At 40.6% G+C, this 23,543-nt stretch overlaps 2 long non-coding RNA genes across 2 annotated transcripts in view; one reads left to right on the plus strand and one right to left on the minus strand.

Annotated features, from left to right (window-relative positions):
- LOC120324350 overlaps positions 1-13,187 on the minus strand; it is a 37,436-nt gene extending 24,249 nt beyond the window's left edge. The window contains exon 1 of the long non-coding RNA XR_005565604.1: positions 12,818-13,187. This is a non-coding gene — a long non-coding RNA (uncharacterized LOC120324350). The remainder of the gene's footprint in view (positions 1-12,817) is intronic.
- Positions 13,188-13,388: 201 nt separating this feature from the next.
- Positions 13,389-23,543, plus strand: part of LOC120324345 — a 141,115-nt gene continuing 130,960 nt past the window's right edge. The window contains exon 1 of the long non-coding RNA XR_005565592.1: positions 13,389-13,711. This is a non-coding gene — a long non-coding RNA (uncharacterized LOC120324345). The remainder of the gene's footprint in view (positions 13,712-23,543) is intronic.

Below are 23,543 nucleotides of genomic sequence, written 5' to 3' on the forward strand. Positions count from 1 at the left end.
GTTGTATTCTGACAGCATGACAGATTTTAGATATACTGTTCTACATTTATACATAGTTGATGTCTAGCTTACAAAGGTTCATTTAGCTATAAAAACATCATGTTTAGATATTGAAACTCTTCAGACTCAGAAATTCTTATGATCTGTGTCAACAAGACAACTGTTTTGCTGTGATATAATATTTCAGAGTACTAGATTTTTCTTTCTATACCATTCTAATTTAACTTTACTTTAGCTCTAACATGAAGATACAATTTCTACTGTACTGTGAAACCAATAGCCAATTCCCAATGTCTAGAGGCAGAAATTACATAAGCTTAAAATATACATCCTATTTTACTCTTCACATTGCCAGCTTCTGTTTTAGCTTAGTATAGTACACTTTATTCCCTTACCACAGCAATTTATGGAAAAAAACCCAAACATTTACACCTTGAAGCTTTAATATCACAGTATATTCCCGTGTAGAGATGTGATGCCATGAATTAAGAGGGTCATACTTCTAGGATGTTCTGGTTCACAGCTGGAACAGGATCATCGGAACAGATTTTTACATATAAATGACACAAAGCCATTTGAACAGATTTTGCACTACAGCTCAGAAAACATGATTTCATCTCACTCACAAACTACACCAAACTATAGCTTTGAAGTAGGCTAAGGAAGAAGGGAAGCGTCGGGTGTGTGCAGGGAGGCAAGCAAAGAAGAACCAAACTAACCCCTAAAAGCACTGTGCTCGTTCAGGTGCAAAACCAACTGCCCTTCAGAGGGGGAAAACACACACTCTAGCAACATCTGAGCTGCTGCTATTCTTGTCTCCTCCCAGAGCTTTGCTGACCAGAAGAGAGGCAATTCCTCCACTTTGCCAAGCGCCATACCACTTCTGCAGACCTGCTTGGTTCACTGCATGCTTCGGGCAAGATCCAAAGCTGGAGCCAGTAGCACTCTCCATATCAGCTTTCATATTCCGTTTTCAGAAAACATCGTATCTTTTAACTGTTGTAATATAAGCTGTCTCCCCTCACAGAAGCCCACTTTCATCAGCACAGAGTGGACAAGTCTGACTTCAAACTGCCCATAAATACATATAAAATATTGTCACTCCTGCGCAATGGACCTTTATTTACAATTTTACTGACTAGACGTCCATCTTTCTGCAGAGCTGATAGTAAAGTTTTCATTATTTTCAAGATCTCTACTTTTAGATATAAAGTTTATTCTTTCCTGACAGCACTGCACAGATTCTGCAGAAAGATACATTTGCTTTTCTGTTCAGCAAAAACATTTATCTCAAAATATTCTTTTTAAACTTAGACTCTTAGACAAAGTTACTGTACTACTGAGGTTGATACATGGCAGTGCAAGTTTACTGACTGGACTCAATGATTTTACAGGTCATTTCCAACCTAACTGATTCTGTGATTCTCTGAATCAAATACAGTAACACTAACTGCAGTAAAATAAATAATTTAAGCCAAATTTTAATTAGGTATTTCCAAATACACCACCACCCTCCTTTTGATCAATTTTTTTTTTATTTTTATTTTAAAGCAAATTTAAGCAGTCATCACACACTAGTTTTACACGTAATGCTCCTCTTCATAGAAAAGATGGTATTGTGATTAGCTTGGCTCCAGAAAACTGGGGTTCACTTCTCACCCTTGCCACAAACTCTCCATGAGGCCTTAGGCTCATCGCTTAGGATTCAAGTGTCCCATGTCAGGTGTCTAAAAATTGGCTGATTAAGTCTCATCTAGTCATCTCAGACTTTTTACAGTCACTGGAAAGGAAGAGATAGCTTCAAAGAGCAGTCCATCTCATGTCCGGAGAGTAGTCCATCTCACACGAAGACAGATGCCTAAGGTAGGTCAAATGAATCACCTTCTGGAGGTATTTAAACTTAAATGACATGAATCCTATCCTTAATCTCCCTCTGCCATTGATCCCCATCTGTCATATGGGATTTATGTTTCAACATATCAACAGGACACTAGTTTGACTGGCTTCCACTTAACATAAATGACTCTCTGTTATGTATAGATTTGCACGCTTCACAAAAAGCTAATCCTAAAATCTTTACCTGAAATCTTCATGTCTATGTTCAAGACAGCCTACCCGGGCAGCTGTGGTTTTGGCTTTGTATTTGTTTCACCCATTTATGCTGTCACATACCAGAGCAGGACTAGATGTTCTCCTGTATCAGCCTCTCATTGAGAGGGGGAGCAGAAGTCTCCAATAATTACATCAACCTCCAGACAGATGACCTGGTTTCTGTATTGGGAAAACTGCTGCAGCAGAACTTTGCTAATTCTCTTATCATAAAAACTGCTTTCTGGTATGAAACAGCTAGTCTCTTAAGTATTACTGAAGCTGGAATTAGTTTATCTCCTTTATGCCAGATAAATTCCCTCCTGGCCACAGAAGGCTAAAAGCCAGTCCCTTTGTACCATCCCACCTATAAATAATTCAAATCCCAGTTGTGAGCACGGTATTATACAAGAAATAGCTTTTTTCAGTAGCAAGCCAAACAGTTTACCCAGTTTTCAACTAGAAAATGGCAAATCAGATTACTGGAAAACAGGAAACTTTTTTGTATTTAAAACTGAAAAATTCCTAAGTTATACCACATTGAAGGTAAAGAGGTTGTAAAGAGTAACTCAGCATAGTTTCTACTTAGAGATCTAAACTGGATGTCCAAGTCCCCTAGTATGAACAGTACAGCCTCAATGACCAGCAAAATATATCTAGCAGAATGCCTAACAAACAAGTGTTCACCTTTTCAAGTATGAAGTTTCCATGACACAATTAAAATCCCTTTGAAGAAGGATGATATGGTTACAGCAATGAGTTGTTTATTGATCTCTGGGGGCCTTATATAATGGCACTTTTTCCAACATTTGGGCTAAATTGTATTTTTATTTTTAGCACAACTGTTCATGTCCCCAGTCAAAGATCTGGATCCTATTATGTTAGGCACACTGTTAACACATTACAAGATTTGTCAGGCCCTGTTCTAAAGAGACTGCAGAGCAAACACTGCTTCTCACAAATACGAAGCAGCTCTTTATGAAACAGCTGTCACCGGTTACAACCTACATTTGGAATTCACTGTGTTAACAGAGGATGTGGAGAGCTAAGCCATCACACCCAGATCTTTTCCCATGTGTCCAGGCAAGCAAGCAACTTATAAAACCAAAATAGGTTTAAAAGTCTGTTCTAAGTGATGGTGACAATAAATAACTTCCAGTATTCCAATTCAACCATAAGTGCTTTGAAGGGTAAAAAAAGTAATTCTGTATTTCTGGGACCTAATTCAGCTCATCTAAAAAAATACAATTCACTAGAAATACACTAACAAGAATTCTGGTCTAAGAATTGGAATTCTGAGCCAGAATTGGAAGCACAATATTAGACCAAGTCCAATGGAAAAAAGTAACATGGCCTGAAGCAGTTGCTTTGTAACAGGAAACAAAATTTCAGCACACATTTGTTTCAGGCTCACTCTGTGTGCCTTATCTAGGGAAAAACCCCTGTGTATTTACTACTGTTAAAACTGAGAGCAACTGTATATGCTGTGACTGTATTCATATTCACAAGGATGCTGGCCCATATGGTGAATACGCTTATTGCATATTAGTCTTAGACTAAGGTTTAGTTCCATCTCTGCTAGGCTGTGTTTGTGTAGGTCATCATCTTTATCTCTGCAACAACAGGTGTAGAACTTTTGATCATCACTGACCAACATACAGCCCCTCCACTAACACATTTTGCTGCTAAGCCTACTACTTTTAGTTCCTCCCAATCTTGTTACTCATGGGTACAGAAAACTTGTATGCCCAATAATAATGAGGCAAGAGCTTCAAACTACAACAAACTTGACTAACCACAACCAATAAACATGCTGATGGTCTTTAAGAGAGGGAAAGTTTCAGTACATTCCCTTACTCTTTTTTTTATAAGTCCTACAGCGTAAGATAAACACTAAGCACAGTTCTACACTCTATACAATACACCTCTTAAAACTTTTTTAAACCTAGAATTTATTCAGTACAATTACATCTAAGTTTGACTGGAGTAACTACCTTTAAGTATCTGAACAGCACTACGGCTGGAAGCAGGACAGGCTAAGCTAATATTTTTCAAAGTTTGAGGATAAATTCTTATATTACCTCATCAGCATAACCTCTATTATCAAAATATTTATCCCAAAAGGACACACAAAATAGCCAATATTTGGCCCAATGCAGGACAAAACCTTGAACAATTTGTTAACTTAGAAAAATCTTCATGAATATGCCTTTGACTAGGCTCCATACTCACTACCTCCACCTATGACTTTTTGTCTGCACTTGAGGTCATCCTTTCAAATTCACATATTCATCTACTTTAAACACCTATAGCCAACATCGTGAACTATGCCAAGAGGTTAGGTTTTTACCTCCCCAGTAAAGATTCTTTTTCTTCATCACAAAAAAAGTCACAGAACTAAGTGGAAGAGGGCAGTAACACTACAGAGTAAGGTATGCCAGGTGATAATCCCTTTCAGCAAATAATTTAGCTTTATTCTATGAAATCAGCTAACACCACTGAATTCATACATTGTTTTAAAAGTAGCTGAAGTGAACAGACATTCTAAGAGCCAAATTTCAACACAAAGCAAATGAAATGCTCCCAGTATCGTGTTAGTACCAGAAGGAAATTCAAAAAAGCTATAACTAGAGTAATATTGACACGCTCCATTAAAATTATGCCAATTGTTTTCCCCTTCACTTATATAGATCACATACAATTTGGAATCCCATCGATGAGTACATATATAAAGGAGTTATCTGGAAAGGCAGAAAAAGGTTTTGGCTTTTGGGATTCATTTGAATCCTTTAATAACAGTGTAGACAGTTATGCCTGCAAAGGACTGGTTCATCACCTTTAATGGACGTTTGGCTGGTTGTTGCTTTAGAATTTAATCAACACTACATAGATAAGCAGTGCTCAATTCAAAAATCTGAGCAATAGCTGCTTGATATCAAGATAAAATATTTATTACTGTTATTCTTCTTCTAAAATGCTGATTTCCATAGTGAGTTTTATGCCTTGCTCACTATAACACAGAACTTTCATATCAATATTTATAAAGAATAAGTGATTCTGAGTAAACAACTCACAATTATTAGCCAGTGTATGATTTATAAAGCCAATATTTGCATATCGAATATTAACATAGGTCCAAGTCATTACTAAAAATGGACACATGTTTTGAAGATGACAAGTGCAAGAAAGCACTATAACATGTGACTTCAGGTGTTTTTGTCCCAGACAATTTTACTTTAAGTTTTCACTTTCAACATTTTCTCAACAAGCTAAAAGAGCAGTAAATACATATTAATTTTTAAAAAAGCAATATTTCAATCCTACTATGTAGAATTTACAAAAATAAAGCAAATATACAAGATAAGAGCAGCAAAGGCCTTATGCAGCTACAGGACATCATAAAGAAGAAAGTGACCTCTGTCAAGGTCACATGGATATTGCCTGGTGTTTCTCTGCTCTAACTAGCAGCTGAGCAACCTAACAAAGCATGAAGTAAGAAAGCCAAAACTGACGAGCAAGTGCAAGGTAGTAGCTTGTTGTTAGCATATGAAAAGAAACTATGAAAAAATGAAAACTGTGGAAAAAAAAAAATCCACTGACAGACTCTTCATAAGGAAATATTAGCATGATACAGTTATCAAATGCAACAGCGTAACAAACACATCTTTAAACATTTGGGTTGTTAGAAAAAAAAATAAACTTTAATTTCAGGATCCAGAAATCCTGAAATTCAACCATCACTACACTAGCAGTCAAAAATGTGTTTGTCTTCCACCCTTACCTGGACTACTCAAGGACATCTCTTTGCAATTCAGTGGGAAGACACTCTCAAAGCTAACTCTTACTTGCCTTTTCAGTAGAGTTGTATCCCTCTCCTAACAGACACCTGTTTTCTTACCAATGCCACCAATTAACCATCCATAGCCATGTAGTACACGTGGAAAGAGGACATGCGAGATGCTCACCAAGACAAGTTTATCCTGGTGCAAAGCAGAATCATGACAGGGTTCCCTGGCTCAGATGCCAGGCACAAGGACTGACACCTCCACAGCCAGCTCCAAAACAGGTTTAGCAGAAAACTGTCCTTTGGGTAGCATCTCACTGATGGCATCTAGAAACTAAGGCCTATTTATGCAAGTCCACAGTAGAATGATGGGACACAGGACACTGGTTCTCTCACATCTTAAAGAGTAACAGGCATACTCTTTTAAAGCAAAGTTCCTACTAATAAGCTCAATTTATAGTTTTAGGACGTATCAGAGGAACAAAATAAGTGGAAGGAAGTGTCATCGACTTCAATCGGCTTTAAATCGGGTCTCAAAGATTAACACCAGTTAGATAAATAAACAAAAATTTCTTGTCAGTAACATGGGACGAAATAGGATTATAACATACAAGGGCAGCTTAAGGGAAGTTCAGACAGAACCTCTTCACACTACACAAGTAACGTCACATCTTTTACAACAAATACTATTTAATCCAAGAGACACAGTAGGAGTCAATAGCAGCAAGTTCAATGGGTTGGTGATTTTAAGGTCAGAAGGACTCCGTTCTCATGGATTAACATAAATCAGAAATCCAGCAATTTCAGCATCAAATCTAGAACTTGTACCTAGTCTAGTTAAAAGGAAAGAAAATACTGATCTACAGACTTCAAGTAAAGGTATCATCTCCTCACTAAGGTGGCTCATACACTTGCTACTCTGATTTCGGAAAAACATCGATACCTCATTTCTAGTTTGGGGTCTTGTGGTTTGTGTGCCCAGCCAGGCTGCTGCATGACCTTATACATACCAGAGCATAATTTAATACCAGTATGTTCACTGTGTGGGCATCAAGGAAGCTCTCGGCACATACAACCTGCCAAAGAGAATGGTAAGCTTTTAGGAGTTCCACTAAGAAACAGATTGGGCACATCTCAAATCACACAACTCAAGTCCCTCCTCTAAACTAATTCTAGTTGTGTGGCATCCTTTCTGAGATGGGCACCTTTCCTACTCTGAGCAGTGTTTACAGATGCATATGGCTTCTTTGCTCTTCAAAATTGGGGCAGATGATGATCTCCAGATGTAATCCCCAATTCTTTTCTCAAGCTAGTATTTAGGGAGATTCACGATTTTTTTTTCTGGAAGTAGGCAAAAGTATTACTGTTTTTCACTTTGTTAAAACACATATTCAGATATTGTAGGATGAGAAACCAAATTAAATCAGTTTATAATAGCACTTTTCCCAATTTTATTAAAATCGGCACAAAAAAAACAGAATTATATTCATGAATATGGGTTTTGTATTTTATTCCAGATCATTGTCAAAGGTAATGAAAAGAGTTGGAATAATAGAGATGGCAATTCCTCATATACTATCTCTTCTGCAATCTAGTACATGAAAAAAAGAAATCCGTTCACAGGGACAATGATGCTGTTTTACACCATTATTTTTATAATTAGAACATTACCCTAAACTAAATCAAATGCCTGACTAAATTCAAAACAAGCTTACAATTTCAACAATAAACACAGTCCTTTTTTAATCAGAAAAAAAAGTTTCAAAACTATTTTGATTGGGGTGTATGTATATCACACTATCCTTCTTTAACCCTCAACTATTCACCAATATATTGTGCCTTCTATCAACACATCACACCATTAAGTTTTTCTTAAGTTATATACTTTTAGCCTTCGGAAAAAAAACAACAAAACAAAACAACACACTCTAACTGCATTGTCACATATTCTTCTAAGAATTCCTCCCAATCCTAATACTTGTTTATAGAAATCCAATAGAAATAAATTATTATAAAGAAATACTGGGAAAAAGGGAAAAAAAATTAAAATTACATGCTACAAGTGATCTTAAGTGTTCCAAATAAGAGTTAGGTCTAGTGTTCACCTATCAATGTACAAATGTAAAATTTTTCTAGGAAAAGCATGACTGAGACAACATCCTGAACCAAATAAACTATTTGTCATGGAATCTTTATTTCCAGACCTGAGGGAATGGCCTGTAGTTGTGTCAGGGGAGGCTTATGCTGAACATCAGAAAAAGGTTCTTCACCCAGGGGGTGGTTGGGCACTGGAACAGGCTCCCCAGGGAAGTGGCCACAGCACTAAGCCAGAGTTCAAGAAGCATTTGGATGATACTCTCAGGCACGTGGTGTGACTCTTGGGGATGGTCCTGTGCGGGGCCTAAGGGCTGGACTTGATGATCCTTGTGAGCCCCTTCCAATTCAGCATATTCTGTGATTCTATAGTGCCTTGTGCAAAAGCACTCCTATTATTTTCAACTGCACTATCCACGTGGTTATTCAAACACATACGGATGAGTGAATTCACAAGTAAACTCCTGTCTCTGAGCCAAGCCAGGCAATTGGTTACCAGCTTTCCCACTTTGCAACTGTTACACCAATTTTTCAGCCACATATAGAAAAATAATACCCTTAAGATAAAGCTACAAAACAGAACTTGTAAGCAGACTTTTAACCAATTCATTAAAGCATTACTGGGCAACTTTGAGGCACATATTCCCATGTCTTTGTGGCACTCGTGTACGTAGTCACTACAGACGTGGCTAGAGTATTAAAGCTACTTCAATACATTTGGCTACTGTTATAAATCCTGAATAGTGTCCAGGAAACTTACAGACAGCAGCACTAAAATAACCAAATTGGTTTTAGCCACTCCTAAATAAAATTTTGTTTTCCTGAAAAATGGTTTATTACTATAATAATTCAGAGTCAATGAATACTAAGTCACTTGGATAAGTTTTTGTGACATTTTTTAAAATTTGTAAATTTTCTCTATTTAGAAGAACCTTTTAAATATTAGTAGTTTATCAGATAACTACACTGCATAGGAGAAATTCCAGATTTATTTTGTGTTCCGATACATTCCTCCGAGCATCTTTAGGGATGACTAGAAAAGAGAAATGGCATCCTGTGTTTGCAATTCTCTGAGAATTTAAAAGATGGCAACACCACTCCCTCTAGTATGGAGAAGGAGAAGTGTTCAGTGCCTGCTGTTCTGGGGAAAGACCTCCAGACTAGTAATGACAAGAAAACAGATTAAGAAAAACGCTCAGCTCTCTCATAACACATTCATGTGCTACTCCTTTAGTCACTTAGGGAAAACAATAGAAAAGTCAGCCTCTAAAACATACTGATTAACATTTGTCAAAAGTAGTACTTAAGGAGACATTCTTATTATGGCTCCTATCCAGTTTTCAGTCACTGCAGTCCTCAAGGGAAAAAAATATTTTCAATAAATATTTTTAAATATTTTATTTTTTTATTATTCAAACAGAAAACTTTTTCCACACACTGCTTGCACAAATCGCTCAGCTGGTCTGTGTAGTCCCTGAAAGAAGTTGCCTGTAGCCTGCTCTTAGCATCTCACCAGAAGAAATCATGAAAAACCCTTGTCAGTTGTCCTCCTCCTATGCATTCTACTTTGGTATCCAGTATTTCTGTAAAAGATCTAACAGTATAAGCACCATTTCCTAATCCCCCTTTTTACCGACGTATGTTAGGGAGGAATAAAGCCCACTGTAGCAAAGATGACATTTGTACATAACAATCCCAAAAATATGTTAACCTAACGCTTTGTTTATTTAGTCTGGCAAATGCTTTGATTTAACCACAAGTATCTTTAGTAAATATCAGCAGTAAACACAAATTGATAGTTGGCTAATGAGCCTCCCTTATCTGTATTTCTAATTAAGGTTCTTCCTAAATACCAAGTTATGTTTAAAACAAACATTCTACAAAGAATCAAAGCAAAATCAAATGATGAAGTATTTCTCTTTGTGGAACTGCACATTTATATGGGCATCCTCAGCAAAGGGAAGGAGATCATGGAATCCATGTGTAATAATTCCTCCATCCTTTTCCTCCAGATATGCAGAAATATTTTCTTGTCCTTTTTATTTGTATTGCAAACTTTAATGTCTCTTCCACAGCAGGTAAAAGAGGTTGTATGCACTCTTTATTCAGAACACAATTCCCAGTAAAGAGTTTATCTGTGTGTTTAAATGTGCATATAAATATAAACCCCCACACAAGTATTTTTAAAATTGTAATCAGATTGTTGAACTGAGAGGAAAAGATCATGATATGCTAAATAAGAGCTTCATTTTCATGTGAGGAAACATCAATTAACTGAGTTCTGTACAGCTGAGTGGCTTAAAAACTTCAGCCAAACACTGAACTGCTCCTTTTTACTTATTACAGCCAACCCTGCCAAAAGACCATAAAAATTGATTTTATGTTTCCGGTGTCTCTATGCTAGCTGGAAAAATATAGATTTTTTTTTTCCTTTAGGTTTCTGACAAACAGAACCTTCCCTTATCTCACACCTTCTCAACTACTACACTAATCAACACTGAGCATCTTCTCAGTCAGCTCTTATATCTGATTTAAGTTATGATTAAGGTAAGAGAACATTTCAGATTGTTTAATCAAACACTGTTTTGTATCTATGGTTTTAAAGGGCTTCTTGCCCACCCGTGGAACAGAAAAGGCTATATCCCACTTGTGCTGCTATGGCATACATGGTAACAGATTATTTTTCACATTTGTTTTGGAGAAGTGTTAGATTTGCTCTGTTAGTCTGTGAGCTACCTCTTTAAATTCCAGTATCAATCCTTAAAATGGATTTAGCATCTTTTGCATCAAACATTAATAAGGCTCACTTAGGCGCTCTTAATGCGAAGGAAAATTGGGCTTGTATGAAATGGCTACACTGGAACATTTCATGCTTTTGCAAGTGCAGGAGTATGATTATTTCCTACAGCATGTCATTATCTTATGCCCTGTGGTTCTTTTTTAAATTATCTCTTCTCACTCAAGCTGCCTACACTACATTTTTAAGCTATATAGTTTCAATTTATGAATTGCATGGATGCAAATTTTGAGCAACTATACCACATTAAAGTATATTCCCCTCAGACACTACTAATAAAACAACAAATACAAAAAGCTTGGAAGAAAAAAAGATGCGTATTTGACTCAAGACATAAAATCAGGTCATTTGTTTCCAAGACAGACAAGAAAATACTATTCTAGACATATGTGCAATCTCCTTACACTTCTGAGCAGGTTTATTTAAGCTTGGCAGGAGATGTCATTTCACATCCTCACAAAGCAAATTAGTTCACTGCTTACTTGTCCTTGTACCCAAAAGCTCCCCCTCCCTTTTTCAGGGACACTCCTATAACAACTGCTCATCTGTAACTCTAGATGTCAACTCACCAGGGAAAGGAGACTCCCCTTGGGTCTACAACTACCATCTTCCGCTTCTTAGGATGAAGTAACTCTCACAGACAATAAAGCAGTTTAAACAGCACATAACAGATTAACATGCAACATGGATGGCATACTGCACAGCAGCTCTGAGGATGAGTATCACCATTGCAGATTAGTAGTCTATTTGTCTATAACATGTATGTGTATCTAAAATTACTCTACTGACCTTTGTACAGAAAATATTATTTCAGAGCCATTGAAATATTATTGCACTACAACATTTTGCATTGAGTTTACAGGGCAATAAAGACAGAACTCCTTCTTCACCCACAAATGGCTATTAAAAAAGGAAAATAAAACTTGACATCCCCAGACAACCAAAAGAAATGATTTGTTTGGATGCCAACATCTGTCTCGAGATTGTGGCCAAGTGCTTTTCTGTGCTCATTTAGGACTCAACTTGGAAAGCTTTTCAGTTACGTTTACCTAGAGATTTCTCTCTACCCCTTCCCATCTGACAGAAATCACTCAGCTGGGTCTGATGAATAATAGCAAAAGGCAGCTTGTATCAGAGATGATTGAATTACAGATTGTTGAAAGTACCACAAAGGCTCATTCCAATGACTACATTTAATTTATTTACTACACTGACTACCGGAAGCTAGTAGTCGTTTGATATCTTTATTTCAGAAGACTGGAAACAAAAGAAATATTAATATTCTTTGCCACTTTCTTACTACTGTCCCTAGTAGAGTTTGATAGCCAAAATTAACTTTTAAACATACCGTGTGCGTCTGGGAACCAGACTAAAACGTACCCCAAATCAAAGCAGGGCAAGCAGTATTCCGTAAAATGAAGGAAATAATGTCAAAGAAAATGAAATTGCACGGAAAGAAAACGCGTTAGCCTGGCAGCCTTTCTAAGTAATGTGGGAAAGGGTTTTGTGAATTGATACACAAATGATGATTAGATGTCCTGCGGTCCAGAGGGAAGACCAGCGCCGGCGGGGGCACACCGCAGTGCCCCACCGCTTTCGGCAGGGGCGGCCGTCGGGACAGACCACCCTGCCGAGGGCGAAGGCACAGCGGTGGCAGCAGCCAGGTGACACCCGGAGAAACAAGTTGGCTCGGCGACCGCCTGGGCGCCGGCTCCGGGCAGCGGCGGGGAGAGATGGAGGGATGCAGGGTGGACAGCTCCCCTCTTCTACAGCCAGAGCGGGGGGCGGCGACAGCGGAGCTCCGCGGGGGCGGCGGGGGGGGGGGGGAAGGGGGGTGCGGGCGCCCCCTTTGTCTGTGTCGCCCCTCCCGTAACCGGCCCTACCCCCGCCGGGAGCGCTCCGGGGGCGGGCCCCCGCCCCCCGGCAGCCGCGGGCAGAGCCGCCGGCCGCCCCCGGAGCATGTGCTCTGCCCCCGCCCGCACAGCGGGCGCCCCCCCTGCCCGAGGCGACGCCGCCCGGGCGCGGCAGCGGGCAGCCCCGGAGCTCTGCCTTACCTGGCAACCGGGTCGGGCGCTCCGGGCTCGTCCTTCAGCCTCTCCCCGCGGCGGCACCTCCCGGGGCGAGGCTGCGGTGCACGGCGGGGCGCGGGCGGAGCGCCCCCGGCACGGCGGGCAGGTTGCCCCGGTTCCCTGCGCTCGGCGGGCTGGCGGCGCGCCGGGCGCTAAGTTTGAGCGGCGGTGTCAGCCGCCGGCGGGCAGGGCAGTGCAGGGCGGGCGGGGCGGCGGAGGCGGCACGGGGGCTGCGCGGCGCCCGGAGCGCCGCCACACTGCAGCGTCTCCAGGAATCCCTCCCGCGAGAGGCAGCCCATCACCCCCGGCCCAACGCCCTCATTGGCTGCGGGGCGGGGACACGCGCCCGGGCCGCCAATGGCGAGGCGCCCAGCATGGGTGGAGCCGCCGCGCCGGCCTCGCCCATCCCGCGACCGCCCGGTCTCCGTCCTCCCCGTCGGGCGGGGCCGGGCGGTGGCGAGCGGGGGAGGAGGAGGAGGAGGGTGAGGAAGAGGAGGGGGAAGATGGTGAGGATGAGGAGGGGGAAGATGGTGAGGATGGTGAGGATGAGGAGGGCATCCCCGCGCATGGCGGGCGTGGCTGGCATTCCCGGGGCTGCCGCCCGGCAGCACGAGGCGCTGTGCCACAAGCACAGCGGCCGTCGGGTGAGCGGGGTGCCCCGGGCGGGGCGCGGCAGGAGCCCTCGCTGGTTGGTCGGCGGGAAGCGGAGGCGGCGGCGACGACCCCCGCCTGGCGTTGTTGGTACTTTTAGCGAGCCTGCGGTGCGCAGCCCTCCCTCTGTGGCGGCCCCTGGGCAGCTCGCACCGGGTAGTCGCGACTGAGCGGTGAGTCGTAATTGGCCTGTGGCTTAGGCGAGAGCAGACCGTATCGCGTGTTCAGGTAAGGACGTGCAAGGGTTAACTTAATTCCCTTGATCTATCCACTCTGAACTGGAGCTTTGATTAACATTGGTCTGCAAAATGTAACTGTAGCAAATTCAATTAAGGGGAGCACATTTCTTCAACTTTTAATTAGATCTACCCTATTTGTCTAATGTTTAATATAACATAAAAAGCTACTGAGGTTCCAAAGGGAAATGAAAATAGATTTAGATGTAAGCTTAGGTTTTAAAAATACAACAGACTAAAGTTCTTTGTTCTTCAGCATATATTATTACTGCATCTATACCCTCAAAGGCACAGGAGGAAAACAATTTTACCTGTAAAATTGCAAACATAACAGTGTGGTATTTATGTAAGAGTTTCCTATAACCTTTAATTAGTCACAGAGTACCAAACATACAGGTTGTAGCCCAGGTTTGATGCACTACTGTGCAGGCTACTGCTGGATTACAGTTGTTCTAAGAAAACTTGAGAAAGTAGTGATATATCTCACAACTATTTAGTCGATTTCAGTTAGTAACCGAGAGTGAAACTTATCTACAATTCATCTTAATATGATAAATAGCAGATGTTAGCAAAGAGAGAAGCCCAGCAAAGAGCGGAGCCCGTATGCCATCATTAGTAGGTAACTGAGAAAGTAATGAAGCTCCCAGGCTCATCTCATAGGTGACTTACTATGCCTTCAAATGAACTTCATCCCGCCATTCCCCACCCATACTTTCATGGTGGGATTTGCCTCTAAAAGTCACAGCCCTTTTCCAGTTCAGTTTGAATACACATTTTCTGATCACATCAGTGCTAGACGTGTTCTTAGGTCTGTTAGGCAAAATATCGGTTTTTCTTTTATGGGCACATTAGATCATGAGAGGGGAAAGGACAACAAATGCAAAAGAAATTATGTTCTAAAAGTCTTGCTGAGCTATGGAAAGGAGAAACCACCATAATTTAAACTGCATGTGTAGAAGTGGTCTCCTGTGCCTAGATTACCCTGTCTGATGTAAAACTGTTGCCGTTTTCTCTGTCCCGATGCACTAGAATTTGAGGACTATTTTCTCTAGGATCATTTATCTGGTCAGTTTAAAAAACCCACACGTTTCAGTGCTAGTAATTATGAAGACTTGATGCTGAGTTCCTAACAGCCACACAGCCAGAAGTCTGTAGGAGTCTGACATTCACAAGGCATGACACATCATACTCTGTCTTCGTATTTGAGCAAAGACAAGAAACATCATTAAGCCCAATGGCCCCTCCTTAGTGTAGAGACAGTAAGGAACAGAAATGCTATCTAGCAGTAGCCCCAAAGAGTATACCATGACTTTCTCACTCTCTGACTGTGGTAGTCCCTACATGATTATTCTGCTACATTTGAAAAAAAAAAAAAGGAAAGCTGTAGTAGGGGCTGGGAGAGTAGTGGGAGAGATTTCACCTAATATTTTCTGAGCTTGGCTGTTTGCAATAAACAAATTGCTACAGATGCAGCACATGCATGCATGCTTCCTTCTAGCTCACATGCTTCCTTCAGTTCCTTTCGGGTTCAAGGTTTATTGATAGAGAAAGAGGTTTTATTTCACTACTGAATTCTCAAGGAAATGGATGTTTACTATCCAGTCATTATGTTAATTATACCAAAGAAGCTGGGAGACTTGAGGAATGACATACATATACAGAATGGGCAAGGATGTTCTAGAAGAGCTTAGGAGCCATTTGATGAATGCTTGGAGTGCTAGCCAAATGCTAGCCACTAAACTCATGAATCGTAGATCACTGTATTTTTTACTGTGAAGGTTTTTCTGAATTTTTTTTTTAATGTGCTCTAGTGTATCAGAAGAGAATTTTAAATAGTGTCTACCATTCATAAGTTCCTACTAAGGAATCCCACTAAGTACAAATGAAGAACTAGATTTTATATTCTTCATATGCCTTGTTTTTAATTTAGACTTTGACTGAGCCAGAGATACAGGAGCATCTTGAAAGAATTTAAATAAAAAAGCAAAACCAGAAAGGATGCAATGTTTGTCTTTGCCATTTTCCTTTTTTATGCTCTGTATACTATATTCTCAGGCCTATTTTGGCAAGTTTTATGGCATATAAAGAGCAAATACTAGAATAACAGTCACTGAACTGAGGCTAATTCAGAAGCAACAGCTGTTGTTACAGGTAAAAAACTAGCAGTGAGGGCTCTAACTTTGAGCCCAAGCTGCCGTCAGTTTCCTTTTGTATGTCAGCCTTTGTGTGACCAAGCATCACAACTGCCACTATTAGATGTACAAGATGAGAAGTCAGGTAAGTCCTGAGAGCAAATCAGTGGCAGGTGAATGAGTAAATGATACTGGTGGCATGTTAATTTACTTGAACAAGTAGAGTCTAGATCTGTAAATTAGCTGTTTGAACTGTGACTGTCATGATTCACTGCCCTTGTGTTGCATGAGATCACACATACCTGTCTTTAACAGGAAGATGTTTTTATTTTGTTCTTCATTATCATGTAATTTACTCCTATTTTTACTTTGATTTGACCTTTTCCACCCTCAAGTTTCTCATTTTGAGAGAGGTTCTTTTGCATGAAGACAAAGGAATTGGCTTGTGCTTAGGGAAATGGAACAGCTTTTCAAATTAAGTTCTGATTGCATGAGTTCAAGCACATGTTTCTGAAACTTCTTTTAGCAAATTAAATGCATGCTCTTGATTGTTTGGGTTTTTTTTTCTAGTTGACTGGGAATCTAAGGGCTGCTCTGTATAGCTGAAGATTAAACACTTGGAATCACATTTTTAGTGCTCTGTTGTCACATCCTTGGTATCGGTAAAGTTTCCATAATACATATTGGGTGACGATGTTGTATTTAGAAAGCATTCCCAGTCAGGCAGCCAAATCTGCATCAGAACATAAAAACAAGAAAACTAAGTTCCAAAAGTGAGAATTAACCTTCAGTAAAATTAATAAATACCGGAGTAACTGTTCAGCTGTACACAACTAACAAAAGTGTCATATGAAGTAAATCTTTGAAGATAATTTTTGTGTTTGCAACTTGGGTAGAGAGTGGAGAACAAGTGTTGGGGGTTTGTGGTTTAAATTCTAGCTAAAAATCAATGAGTGAAATCAAAGAACTTGTTAGTGTGCTCACTGATGTTTGTCTGAGTGTGTCATTTGATTTCATTGTTTTCTTCTGTTTGATCTGTACACATCTGCTGCTGCTTCTAAGTTGTTTAGGCAGAGATGTTCTCTTTTAATCTGCATTTGTATAGCAGCTGACACTGAGAGCTCCTGCTCTGTGCCCTGGGCTCCTGGACACTGTGGCAGCAGAAATGAAAATGAGAACAAAAGTTCTCTTTTATGAGGGGATGTTAAAAGTGTAGCCAAACCAACCTGCATAAGCTTTGCACAGATGTCAGGTATGTAATGCAAGGACCGATCTGAGTCAGTGTCAGTCTGTTCCCCTGTAGATGGTGCCCCTAGTTCAGGGATTCTCTTTTGGGTTTTCAACTCTCCCTCCCTAATCCTGCTCCCCACTTTGAAAGTCAGTTTTCACCAAAGTGGTGCTCAGGGTGGTACTCCAGAAGAAATGTGTTTTCAGTGTGGGTAAGATGAGCTGGACTGAAGTCCTAGTTCCCTTTCAGGTGGAATCTACTGTATAAAATGCCAACCGCTGAACCCTTAGCTTCCAGAGCACCCAGATATTGCCAATTTCCTTACCTTATGGTGGTAGACATTATGGCTTCCCCATGCAAAATTTCTAATCTGTGGTGAGCATATGCATCACATGGATGACTGTGTAATAGAAAGAATGTGAAGTGGAATTTATAATTTAATTTTGAGGAGCTGACCTTGCAAAGCAGGTCAGTAATGATAGTGTTACCTCCAAGGCGAGGGTCCAGAGTGAAACAATGTCTTCAAATGGATACAAATGATTATCACAATGTGCATAAGAGAGGATATTCCGTTGCCTCCAATAAAAAATAAGGATAACTCCATTGGAGAGACTGGAATGAATTGCCTATTAAGTGCAAAATATGCTTGTTTTTACACCACCCTGAGAGTGGAATGAAGATGAATAGTATTAGAATATATAGAGAAGTGAAATGGAGCTAAAACCTTATGGCTTCAGGCTTCCTAAATTTCATGTCTCTAATTTGAGATGTCCACAAAACTTTCCCCATGCAGCAGACATACAACAAAGATCCGTCAGAAAGCCAGCCCAGCCATGAAGCATGGCAAGTTCTACCACCTAACTATGCAGAGTAGGCCAAGAACTTCCATGTGAATTAAAAATGGGATAAGGTTACTAGGGTAAAGAACTAATTAATGTATTTTAAATTTCAGAAAATTCTTTTGAATATCAATAGCCTGATAAATAATTCTCAAGGGAGTTTGTTTTCATTTAGCTCACGCTGTCATGTCATTCAAAGCCACAGTGAAATTACCCTAGTATTTATATTTAAAATGCCAATCATGAAAGTGTCAGAATTTTTCTTTTACAGTAGTCATCATTTCGTAATAATTTCTGTCCTTTTTAAAAAATGTATTTACTTCTCTTCCAGGAAATACAGTCACTGTACAATTCTGACATTTAAACTACTGTTGGGCTTAAAAGCTTGCAAACCACATGGATAAATGAACTGGAAATTACGTATCATTAATATAATTACAAGAAAAGATTTTTGAATTTTGCTTTCTTCGTAGCTATGTTTTAGCCAGTATGCAATACGGTAAACTAGTTACCTCTGGCAATTCTGTCTGTCAGCAACATCATTTTGTTTGCAAACAGAAAGAATTGTTTTGTTTCTCCTATTGCTTTTTCTATAGCATATGTTGTAGCCTTCAAATTGCATGAGTATAAGAAGGGAATAGAGCTCTCCAACTGTGTTGTTAAGATGATAAGGTCAGTGGTAATGTCTCTTCTGCAAACCTTGATAGATATTTATCCATGTCAAAGCTGAATTTTTAGTCATTACAGTATGCTAATGAAAAGGCAACCTTTCTTGCTTTTTAAAAAATTTAGGCAAAGAAAAATAAATCCTACCCAGTGAACCTAGTTCTCACAGTTAGACAGGTATAAATCTGTAGTAAGACCTGCTGTCTTAAAAGCACAGTTTCCATTACTGTTATCTTCTATAAATCAAATAGAGACCTAAAGAAGTTAATGTACCAATGCGTAATTTTAATTCAAGTGCCGAACTTAAATGTGAAGTTTTAAGGGAACGGTGACTTCAGTTGCACACTGGGGGACATAGTTTCTTCCTTACTCAGTAGTTCCTACTTAGTCTGCGGCAAGATCATCTTTCCTAGCTGCTCATAAATCTGTGATTGAGAATCCCCTGGCACCTTCCTAGGTTTTTTGCTTTTGGCCTCTTCGGTTGCCAGTCCTCTTACTTTCCTTCTCAGTCCTTTCTGTTAATCTTGGAATATATTTTGAGATAACATTACCAATCCTAAGTGAGAAATGGTCTGAACAGTCACAGTCATCCTCTTCAGCCTTAACATGAGACCTGTTTCTGCAAGAATCAGCATTGGTCCTTTTCTCTTAGGGATGGAAGTAAAGTCTGCAGTACGAATTATGACTGATGATGAGGTACAATAATAAAGTGGTTCCTATTGAGGAATGGAAAAGTTACTAAGTCAATGGTTTGGTTTTTCATTCTTGTTTTTATGTGAACAGAAGTAGCTAGTCAGGAATGTTACTTAACGGATAGAAGAAAAAAAAAGAATAAAAACAGACTAAAAAGCAATACAGGATGGAGATAATAAAGATTCTCATCACTAGAAGCTCATCCTTGCCCACACTGAGACTGGACTAAGAGCTTGCTAGCTTAAGCTCAGTAATTTGATCCTAGGGAGAAGTTCAGCCCAAAGGAGTATTTGGTACTAATTAGTTTAAGGATTTTGGCCGATGTCTCCTTGTCCTTAAGTGTGGATTTTCAAAGAAATGGTGATTTCATATGCTCTTTGATGTTGGAACTCTAAATTAAAATGTTCTTTCTAAAGATGAGAGCCTAGATTAAGTTATTCTGGGACTTACAGGGGAGTCCTTCATGCCTTAACTTTCTTCCTTCTGCTGGAATCTATGGCCTACACTTTTCCCACCATAACACATAAAGGCATTATCATCATTATTCCCTCATAAATACAAAGGTATCTGCAGAATAACCTCTGGGATTTATTAGAGCAACAGTCATTCCTCCTAAGTTTAAAAAGGCCTGTTCAATGCTAAGGTTTTTTATTAACTGACTCTTCAGTTTGGCTTTCCCTCTGCAAGTTATTAAGCTTTATCTCTGAAGAAATTGATTTTTTTTTTTAAGGAAACTGGCCATGCCATTTTTGTCATACAGGGGTTCATAAAAATGTCTACGTTTGACTTTTTCCACAAGATTTATGTTAGTTTGCTTTCCCTTGTACTCTAATTTAAATAGAACTTATTTGATTTTTTTTCCTGTGGTCACTTCTTAAAAATCCTTGGAGGTTTTCTTTGGAGGGAAATAGTTATTTGCAGAAATTATTTACAGTTTAATTTCTAGTTTAATTACAATCCAATGTCTCATTTACTGTGACACACTATATTCTGCAGGTTGAGCTGTGATAGATTACAGGAGTCATAATGGCAATAGATTCACTTGTGTCTGGAGCTGGACAGCCTTGCACTGTTGTCAGCAGACCTGCCCTGAAAAACTGCACTGACCTGCTAGTGATGATCAGAAGGTGAAAAATGCTCTGACCAAACCTATTTTGGGTACTTCAGTATTGTGGTGTTTTTACACTCCCAGTTTTTGCCACTGATGCTGGTCCACTGACTTTCTGTACTGCCTATATGTTGGTGAACACATAGAATCATAGAATCAGCCAGGTTAAAAGACCTCTGCAATCATCAAGTCCAGCCCTTGATCCAACACTACCGCAGTTACTAGACCATGGCACTAAGTGCCACATCCTGTCTCGTCTTAAAAACCTTCACTTCCCTGGGCAGCCCATTCCAATGCCTGATTACCCTCTCTGTAAAAAATTTCTCCCTAATATCCAACCTAAACCTCCCCTGGCACAGCTTAAGACCATGCCCTCTTGTCCTACAGATAGTTGCCTGGGAGAAGAGACCAACCCCCACCTGGCTACAACCTCCTTTCAGGTACTTGTAGAGAGTGATGAGGTCTCCCCCGAGCCTCCTCTTCTCCAGGCTAAACAATTCCAACAACCCCAGCTCTCTCAGCCTCTCCTCATAGGACTTGTGCTCGAGTTCCTTTACCAGCCTTGTTGCTTCTCTCTGGACCTGCTCCAGCACCTCAATGTCCTTCCTGAACTGAGGGGCCCAGAACTAGACACAGTACTTCAGGTGTGGCCTCACCAGTGCTGAGTACAGGGGCAGAATCACTTCCCTGGTCCTGTTGGCCACACTGTTCCTGATGCAGGCCAGGATGCCATTTGCCTTCTTGGCCACCTGGGCACACTGCTGGCTCATGTTCAGCTTCTTGTCAATATTCAAGGGCTGTCAACATTCCGGGGCTGTCCTAGAAAAAGCATTTCATAGCATGAGTACAGAGACTAGCTGATACTTTCAGTAGGTTTTGTCTCACTTCCATCACTATGGATGCTATCATATTGTGTGTGGCCAGCTTATAGTCCTCCACAAGGGTCCCAAAACCTATGTACCCTTCTGGAAGGACCTCTAACCCTTACTGCCATACTACAAAGAACTGTATTTGTAGTATACAAAGGATCCATTTGAGGTTCTGTTCCTATTTCTGGTGCCAGTTAGAGACCTATGTGAGGAAAAAAAGATTTGATGCAGCCATGTGCTAAATTTCATACTCATGAAGATTAGCTGCTAATAACATTTAGACATCTATTTATAAAATAACTATGGTTGGGAGACACATTTAGTCATCTGCTCTAACCACATGCTCAAAGCAGTTCCTGAAAGAACAGGTTCCTCAGGGCTTCACTCAGTCAAGTTCTCAGTGTCTCTAAGGATGAAGGTTCCACAACCATCTAGGTTGTCTCCAGTGGCCTCACTCCGAGGTGTCAGTATCGTCCTTGTACTGCAATGCCCAAAACTGACATAACGCTCCAGATGTGGTCTTCCAAGTACTGTATAGAAGGGATAGATTTCTTGCCTTGACCTCCTGGCTCTTCTCTTGCTGATACAGCTGAGGATGTAGTTGGCCACTTTTACTGCAGCAACATACTGCAGGTTCATGTTCATGGCTTAGAGTCACAGCTATAAATTGAGAAACTGAAAGGCTGTGCATGTACATGTATGAGGGACTGAAAGAAATTCAGTGGATTGAAACAACCCGGGGGGGGGCAGGGCAAGTTCTGCCAGGGTGGGATGGTGCACTGGCCAATCCTCTCCACCTGTCCCTGGCGCCTTTAGTTTATCCCAGAATGGCTATTAGCCATTGGCACCCCTGAAGCCCCACAACACACTCCCTGGAGCCCCTAACCCAGCCCCGTATTGGTGGCAGACAAGAAGCCCCACATGGAGGGATTGGCCATGGAATCCAGAGCAAATAAAAACAGCACCATGAGGCCACTACGTGGTTCATGGTCTACCGTTCCTGGACTCCTGGTAGTTAGCTACAATTCTCTTTCTCTCTCTCTCTCTCTCTCTCTCTCTTTCTTTCTCTCTCTCTCTCTCTCTCTCTCTCTCTTCGCTTCTTCCCATTCTTCTAATTTTGTTTTATTGATATTTGGGTAACTTAAACCTGGATGGCTTGGAATTTTCTAAGTTGATGCTTTGTGAAATGCTTTATGTTCATTGAATATTTGCTTTAAACTTTTGCCAAGTTCACTTATTTTCCAAAGTTTGCCAGTAAAAGTGTGTTATTTTGACCCTCTAAGAAGCATCGTAACATTTCTGCCACGTGCGGCCTTGAAGTATGAAAGAACTGAAGGCCCTTTTAATAAATCTGTCAGGCAGATTTTTGGAGCCTCGTGTATTTTTAGCGTAAAACTCCTTCAGTGAGTAAAACTCCTTCATAAGAGCCTGGTTTGTTACAGCATGTCCATCTTTGATCAGAACCAGCCAAAAATGAGTCAGCTTCCCACACCTCCTTCCTGAAACTGGTGTCAAGGAGGCCATGAACCAGTCTGTGCAGGGCCACCATCTCTCCTGTTACAGAGATGTGATGGTCTGCTGGTGATGTGAACACTGTTTATGGTTCTGAAAAGTTGGGGATGCTGTGTAATGCCTGGCACTGGAGGAGTGTAGGAATTCTTCTGAAACTGTTCAGTTATGAATGATATGCAGGAGGTCTGTGAGCATCTTTATGATCTTGACAGTAGATTCTTTTAGCTCAAACTAATGACCAGGAATGACTAAGCTTGAAGGGGTAATGATTTCCTTCTTAGATCTAGAGCTTCAGAGGAGTATACCAAACACTTGGCAGATGCAATTATTCTTGGCCAGAAATTCACTGGCATCCTGAAAACCTGTTTTCAGCTGTTCCAGGCCTGGAGAGGGATGTTTCTCCACTATCAGAAATTAATTTCATTTGTCCAGAGTTTCCATACAGCAGAGAACAGACGGCACTCAGAGGCAGCTATGACTCAGTCTATCCTGGTAGGAGGTTAGGACTTGCTTAGCAGATTTTGTCCTGGTTCTTCTGGTGGAGGAGTGGAAATGAATGACCATTCGTAGGCAGGATGTCAGCAGAGCAGATTTAGATTATTGTGATGCTCTGTGGGCTTTGGGAAGCAGAGAGCACCCCTGTACATGGGACAGTCACAGCATGTGTTTGAAATGGAAATTGATGGTGAATAAATGCAAAATAATGGTCTATAATTATCTATAACTACTAAGATTTTGTAGTGAGGGGAAACCAATGTGGGACACAATCTACAGACT

The sequence above is a fragment of the Pipra filicauda genome, unplaced genomic scaffold, assembly GCF_003945595.2.
Source record: "Pipra filicauda isolate LSUMZ 115617 unplaced genomic scaffold, ASM394559v2 scaffold4_size7858003_pilon, whole genome shotgun sequence".
Taxonomy (NCBI): domain Eukaryota; kingdom Metazoa; phylum Chordata; class Aves; order Passeriformes; family Pipridae; genus Pipra; species Pipra filicauda.